Source organism: Pteropus alecto, unplaced genomic scaffold (genome assembly GCF_000325575.1).
Source record: "Pteropus alecto unplaced genomic scaffold, ASM32557v1 scaffold86, whole genome shotgun sequence".
Lineage (NCBI taxonomy): Eukaryota > Metazoa > Chordata > Mammalia > Chiroptera > Pteropodidae > Pteropus > Pteropus alecto.
Window position 1 is genome coordinate 20,682,834 of NW_006442109.1, and position 7,352 is coordinate 20,690,185.

Here is a 7,352-nt window from a genome sequence, read left to right on the forward strand (position 1 = left end):
GTTCTACGCTCCTCCAGCCGGCGGGCAAGGTTGGGTTGCCTTCCGCTGGGGCAGCCTTTATATGCCGCGGGCAAGCCGTGGGCTGGTGGCAGCACTGTGAGTCACGCCGCCTTTTGGCCCGGCTGGCGGGGCGGGTTGGGGACAGTAGCAGTGGCGCCCGAGCAGCCCAAAGGGACAGGCGGGAGGAGATGGGGAGAGGAGCGAGGAGAGACAGCTCGCGGTGTAGGGGCACGCAGGGCTCACAGTCCCGGTGCCCCGCCAAACAAACCCGCAGATCCGCAAACCCGCCTCTCCTTTTCCTGCTGCTCTGCCCTTGGGCATTGCAATGGCTCAGACGGGCAGACGAGGGTCAGACTGAGGGGGAGAGAAGGAATTCTTATGGCCTGAGAAGTCGCTGGATTCCTGCCCCTGTGCCCTCTACACTGCCCTCTTTAAAGAAAAGGATCGGCATGCCCAGATGCCAAGGCACGTGCCCACTGTCCCTGGAAGGTCTGCTGTTGGGCCAGGTCCCAGGCTGCCCATCACTCCTCTCCATGATCATAAGGCCCTACATAGCCACTGAAGACCCCACTCGATCATTCCCGGGAAGGGGATGGATAGAGAGAGCAAAACAGTTGACATTGGAAGGTCACTGGTCAGAACCAGAAAAGCCTCCCTGCCTGGCAAACACGAGTTACCTGTGAAGAGAGATTTCCAGGATTTGACAGGCCAAGAACTCTTCCGTGGGACCCATGCCCGAGGAGCTGCAGGGTAATGGGAGAAAATTTTGAATAGAAATCAGGAGACCTGATTATAACCTCATTCTGCCAGTAACCAGCTGGGGGCCTTTGAGCATGTCCCAAGACACTTCTGGACTGATTCCAAGGTGCTTTCTGGCTGAAGGGTTGGAACTCTAGCCAGACCCCTTCTGGACCTTAGCCTGCCTTGCTTGAGGCGGGCAGATGCCTCATGCCTCCTAGTTACCCCTTCACAACACTCTCCCTTTTCTGTCAGCTCAGCTGCCTGCTATACCTCAATAGTCACTGTCCCACAAATGCAGAGTCACTTCTCAGCCTCTTACTCCCTGACTTTTTCAGCTTTCCCCAGGGAATGACCCCTGCCTCCCAAGAGCCCCAATTATGGCTAGAGGGAAGGGAGGTGATACAGACAACTTTATCCAGTTCTCCCAACTTTAACATAATGTGACTTATTTGAAGAATTGTCATGTACCCTTATCTCTTTTCGTTCAGATTTAAGATGACAATTGTCAGGCTTAGGACTAATGGTGAGAAAGAAGACAGGGACGCGGTCAGCCCATAGTTAAGATCTTCATTCAATTCACTAAAAACTTACTGAGCACTTACTGTGTGTTGAGCACAGTGGTGGGCACTGGAGATATAGAAATGAACAAGACAAGCAGCTTGTAGTGGAGTCCCATGGGGTCTCCTGAGCTTCTCTTTATCTTAATATTCATTATAGCTACTGTTTCCTGACCATCTGTCACTAATATCCACATCAACAACAAAATATACAGCTCTGGAGGTTAAGGGGGTCACATTTGATTTGATCCTGTCTCAACATCCAGCACAGTTCCTGGCTTAAAATGGCCATTCAATAATTACCTGTTGAATGGACAAATAGATGAATGATAAGTTGTACAATGAGGGCATTTCTATGTGAAACACTGTGTGTGTAGCGGTGGTTGGGTTTAGGAATGGAATTCTGCTTATGCCACAGACCTGGTCCCACCTTTCTTGGAAGGCTACCTGTCTACTGATTGGGAGAGTAAGTGTAGACTGGCACACATACCCCGACCTCCTCTGGTGCAGAGCCCAGGGCCCGTAAAAGGAATGGAGTTCTGGTTCCACTTGGAACCAGCCAGGCTTTATCTGACAACCTCAGGCCAAGATAGTGCCCCTTTTGGGATGTAGGACTCCAAAGGCTTGTGGCATGGACAATATGCTAGATGAGCAGAGTGCCTGAGATATTGAATTGGGGCCAAGAAAGGGGCAGAAAGGGGGCAAACCTGACCCTTTTCCACCCAACCCCTCTCCCAGATCCCTCTCCAAGTCTTTCTCTGTGGGAATATAGTATTTTACAAGGAAGGAGAAGGTAGGCATGTTGCTATGACTTACGATGCAGATTATTTTCACTCATCCCTCACTCCAAAATGGCTGTATCTAAGCGGCTGGCCTTTCTCTGTTCTCTTTCCTCTTTTTCCTCTGTCCTCTCTCTCCACCCTCCTTCCACCACACATCGACCTTTCTCCTTCTCTGGCCTATCTCAGGGTTGCCCCTGTTTAAGGTCTAGCCCAGAGCCCCCTTCCTCATCAAGCCTTGCCTTCATGCCAGCCTCCAGCTCTCCTACCTGAACTCTGCAAACCCCAGGGACTTAGAGGTTATGAGCATAAGCTTTAGAATCAGAGACACATGAGCTTGAAATCACTTTTTAACTTTGTGGTTTGGGGCACATTGCTCAGCTTCTCTACGGAGACTATAGTTTTATCTATCTCATAGGGTTGTGAAAATTCAACGCGAAAATCCATGTAAAGCACTTGACATGTAATAAATGCTCAATGAACCTTATTGCTATTGGCTATGGGCTGTCTGAACTTGCTGACACCCATATAACGCCTTTTGCTCTACGTTCTTAAGCTCTTCCAGATCTTAGTTCTTTAGTTGGGACATAGTGACCTTAAGGAAAGGGACCTCTCATCACTGTGTCCCTCACAGCAGGGGCTTGTGCCAACTAGGAATATTTAATCAACCAACTGATTAGCTAATAGTATTTTGTTGATGCATAGTAAACTTGGCTTGTTATCTGAATACAGTGGCTTTAAATTTGGTTATGTGGGATCTTTTAATCTCTAGCGTTTTAAGCCTCCCACCACTTCTCAAGAGGCGAATACTAGGCTGCCCTACCTAGTATTTCTCAGGATGGGCTGGTACTTTCTACTTATTACTAAAAAAAAGTTTGCTATTAATCTGGCCTGTTTTGTTGATATAGTTGGTTGAAGATACAGTGAGAACATGGAGAGATATCTGTGTTTCCTTTTCTGGAGACCAAAGAAGCCAAGAACATTGTATACCATCATTACAATGGGAAGTAGTTTTTCCATTAAAAGGCAGATGCTCCATTTCCAAAGGTTAAATGGGAAGGTCCTTAAAAATGATTCCAGCTAGTTAACTTTATAGCCATGGAGAATGAAATTCAATTCAGAATATACTCCAACTTTAATTCCACAGCATTTCCTCCTGATTGTGAAGTGAAAAATTTTCATTTACTGTAAGGCCTGGCACTTGGGTATTTTGGTCCTCTGTGATGAGGTTGGCAGCTATGCTGTGACTTCAGATTGTGCTTTGCTGCCTCCCAATCCCCCACCCCTCCGCCTCCCCCTGACACACTTTCTCCTTGCCAGTGATTAGGGGGAAAATCTCTCTAATAGTTGCCACCATGTACAACTCCCACACGACCATCTCTGGTTTTAACGCCTCATTTCTACATTTTAAACCCAAGAAACTTTAAGCCACTCAACTAAGTCGGCAATTTTCTCTTTCCTTTGTTCACTCACTCACTCATTCATTCATCCATCCATTCATTTATCCATTTATTCAACAAATTGAGTGCTTACTATCTGCCAGGAACTGTGCTAGGGCTAGGCATAGAATGGAGAGTATAGAACTAGACGCCATTCTTGTCTAAGTGGGGAGACAGATATTAACGAAGTAATCACAGACATGAGGAAATAATTCCAAATGAGACAATGAGATAAATGCCCTGATAAAAAGGAGTGTGATTTTGTGAGATCACATCACTGAGGAACCTGCCCTGGATGTGGGGTGTGGTGTAAATGAGTGCTTCCCTGAGGAGCTGAGGGTGCTTGAGCTGGAAGAAAATAAGGATTCATTAACTAGGTGGAGGTGTGGGTGGGAGAGTCAGAGGGGACAGCATGTGACAGAAGGCCTTGTGGCAGAAGATATCATGGCTTATTTGAGAAAACCATTAGAAAGCCAGTGTGGCTACAGCATAGAGAGAATGGGGAGCGAGGAGAAGGGAATGAAATGAGGCCGGAGACTGAGTTAGAGGACAGACTCTGTAGGTGGGACCTCATGGGTTTGGGGTCTTTATTGTAAGGGCAATGGGAATCCGGTGAGGGATTTTAACTGGCGAGAGGTAGGGAGAGGCTCGGTTGGTGGATGACAGATTTTCATTTTCAAAGATTACCTTTTTTTTATTGCCAAGATTTGCAGTGGTTTCTGTCTCTATAGAAACTATGTATGGCCTCTGACCTCCACCAGACTAAATTTCAGCCTTTATTTATTTGTTTGTTTGTTTGTTTGTTTACATTTTTCAGTTACACTTGACATTCAATATTGTTTTATATTAGTTTCAGGTATACAGCATAGCGGTTAGACATTTATATAATTTACAAAGTAATCCCCCCAATAAGTCTAGTACCCACCTGACACCATGCACATTTATTACAATATTATTGACTATATTCCCTATGCTGTACTTTACATCCCCATGACTATTTTGTAACTGCCAATGTGTACTTCTTAATCCCTTTCCCTTTTTCACCCAGTACCCCAACTTCACTTTCCATCTGGCAACCATCAGTTTGTTCCCTGTACCTATGAATATGTTTTGTTTATTTTGTTCTTTAGATTCCACATCATAGTGAAATCATATTGTTGTCTTTCACTGCCTGACTTATTTTACTTAGCATAATACCTTCTAGGTCCATCCATATTGTTGCAAATGGTAAGATTTCATTCTTTGTATAGCCGAGTAATATTCCATTGTGTATACGTGCCACCTCTTCTTTATCCAGTCATCTATTGATGGGCACTTATGTTGCTTCTATATCTTGGCTAGTGTAAATAGTGCTGCAATGAACATGGAACATGGGAGTTCATATGTCTTTTTGAATTCGTGTTTTGGATTTCTTTGGATAAATACTCAGAAGTGAAATTGCTGGGTCATAAAGTAGTTCTACATTTAATTTTTTAATGTTTTGAGCAACTGCCATACTGTTTTTCATAGTGGCTGTACCAATTTGCAATTCCATCAACAGAGTTTGATAGTTCTCCTTTCTCCATATCTTTGCCAATGCTTGCTGTTTGTTGATTTATTGACGATAGTCATTCTGACAGGTGTGAGGTGCTATCTTATTGTAGTTTTAATTTGCATTTCTCTGATGATTAGTGACCTTCAGCATCTTTTTATATGTTTATTGGCCATCTGTATGTCCTCTTTGGAGAAATATCTGTTAAGGTCCCCTGCCTATTTTTTAATTGGATTGTGTGAACCAAATGAAATAAAAAATTGAGTTTTAAAAAAAATCACTTTTTCTTTCACTGTGCATTTAAAGGTAGCTGAAAAATAGAACCATGACTAACATTTAGGTGACTTGACAAATCTTAATACTAATTGGTGTTTTTTGTGTAATATCCAGCAGATATTTGCATTTTCTGAGAATACAACCTTTGGTGCTTCAAGATGAAAGCACCAAATCAATTTATCTCTAGGGCTGGAAAAAAGAATAGATGATATTGCTTCCCTTATGAGATTTTGGTCTAAGGGGGCGGGTAGCAACAGATTTCTATCTCTTGTAGTAGTTTATAGATTTTCAAGTCCCCCAATCATTGTTAAACATGGAGCTGTCCGAGGTTATACAGTGGTGCTCTTTCAATTTCCACCTAATCCTGCTATGCTTACTTTGTTTCCTTTGTTTACAATAAACATACCCCTCCCCACCTCACTTCACCTCATCCTGTCTTTCTAGCCTATCCATAGCCAATTGCTATAGTTTGGGTTCTCTGGAACAGATACTGAGATGGAATTTGGGGTGCAAGATATTTATTAGGGATCAGCACCTATGAAGAAAAATAAGGAAGCAGGATTGGGCAGATGCAGAAGTCCAGTTCAGTGCAGTCCTGCAGAGCCTCAACCCAAGTTTTGAGGAGCTCTGGATCAAGTATTGCCCATCAGAGTGTCCTGTGTCAATGGAATGGTTGGACATTCACCCTAATCTCACTCAGTCATGAGGCAGATGTGGGTGTCCCCCAGAAGGGTGTGGCCTTAGGCCACATGGCTCTGGAAGCTGAGATACACCTCAACCTCACTCCCTGCAGCTGGGCAGCTAGTCCTTCCTTGAAAGGAGATGTGAGGCATATCTTCATATATACCATATCGACCATCTGATTAATGTCAGAGACAGGTATACTTTAAATTGTAGCTTTGTCATGCTGTTGAGAGAAGCCTTCTTTTTCATCTGGAGTTATAGCCATTTAGTAAATAAAAAAGTGATTTTTCGGAAACTAAATGAAAATACGAAGAGAAGTTCTGAGTGTCTTCAAAATGGCTAAATTCATGAAAGTAAGTTAATACTGCAAAGCCCCACTTAAGAAACTTGAACCACTGTTTTGAAAGGACAAAACAAAGCCTTACAGGTATAGAGCACTTCAGTTTTCAAGGTACTTTGTCATGTCATTTGAGCTCCATAATAAGCCTGTAAAGTGAGCAGGGCAAGTCTTACAACCATTTCATAGATGAGAAAGCAAGGCTCAAGAAGGTTAAGTAACCTGTCTAAGATTGTACTATTGAAACCTCACCAGCATTCATCCATGCCCTCTCTATCAAAAATGAAAACCTTCTTGGCCCAAAGTTTGGGCCAGTAAGCAATGCTCAAGATGATGAACAGAAAGTGAAAAAATAGGGCAGGGAAAGGATTCAAATTGATGAAATGGAAAATAGCTTAAAGTAGCACATGGCTCCAAGGCTTAAAAACAAGGGTGGGGCAAGCACTGAATGCTAGAATGTGTAAGTTTCACAAGAGAGGGGAACCCAGTACCCAGTCTGGCATTTTATGGAGGGTTCAGAGAGAGCGATGATGTCAGAGCATGCTTTCCTGGAGACCAGGTAGGGGAACTGTCATTTCTGCATCTCAGAGATGAAGAAGAAACCCAAAAGAAAGGTGAACTTGGGACTTGAGAGCTTAAGATCTTTCCTCCTTGGGGTCAGAAGCTAGAATGACAAGCAAGATATGATATGCCACACCAAAAGGGATCCCTGCCACTATCAAATCTGGAAATGATGGAACTCCATCTGCAGACTAGTGGACTGAAGCCAGGCACTGGAGGACTGCCCCCAGTCAGGGGGAGTGCAGGTCAGACTACAGACACTGAACTGAGATGACTTCTTATTTTAAAGAGATGCACACAGCTGTGATATTGGTTTTTCTTTCTCTTTCTTTCTTTATTCCTTCCTTTCTTCTTTCTTTCTTTCTTTCTTTCTTTCTTTCTTTCTTTCTTTCTTTCTTTCTTTCTTTCTTTCTTTCTTTCTTTCTTTCTTTCTTTCTTTTTATTATA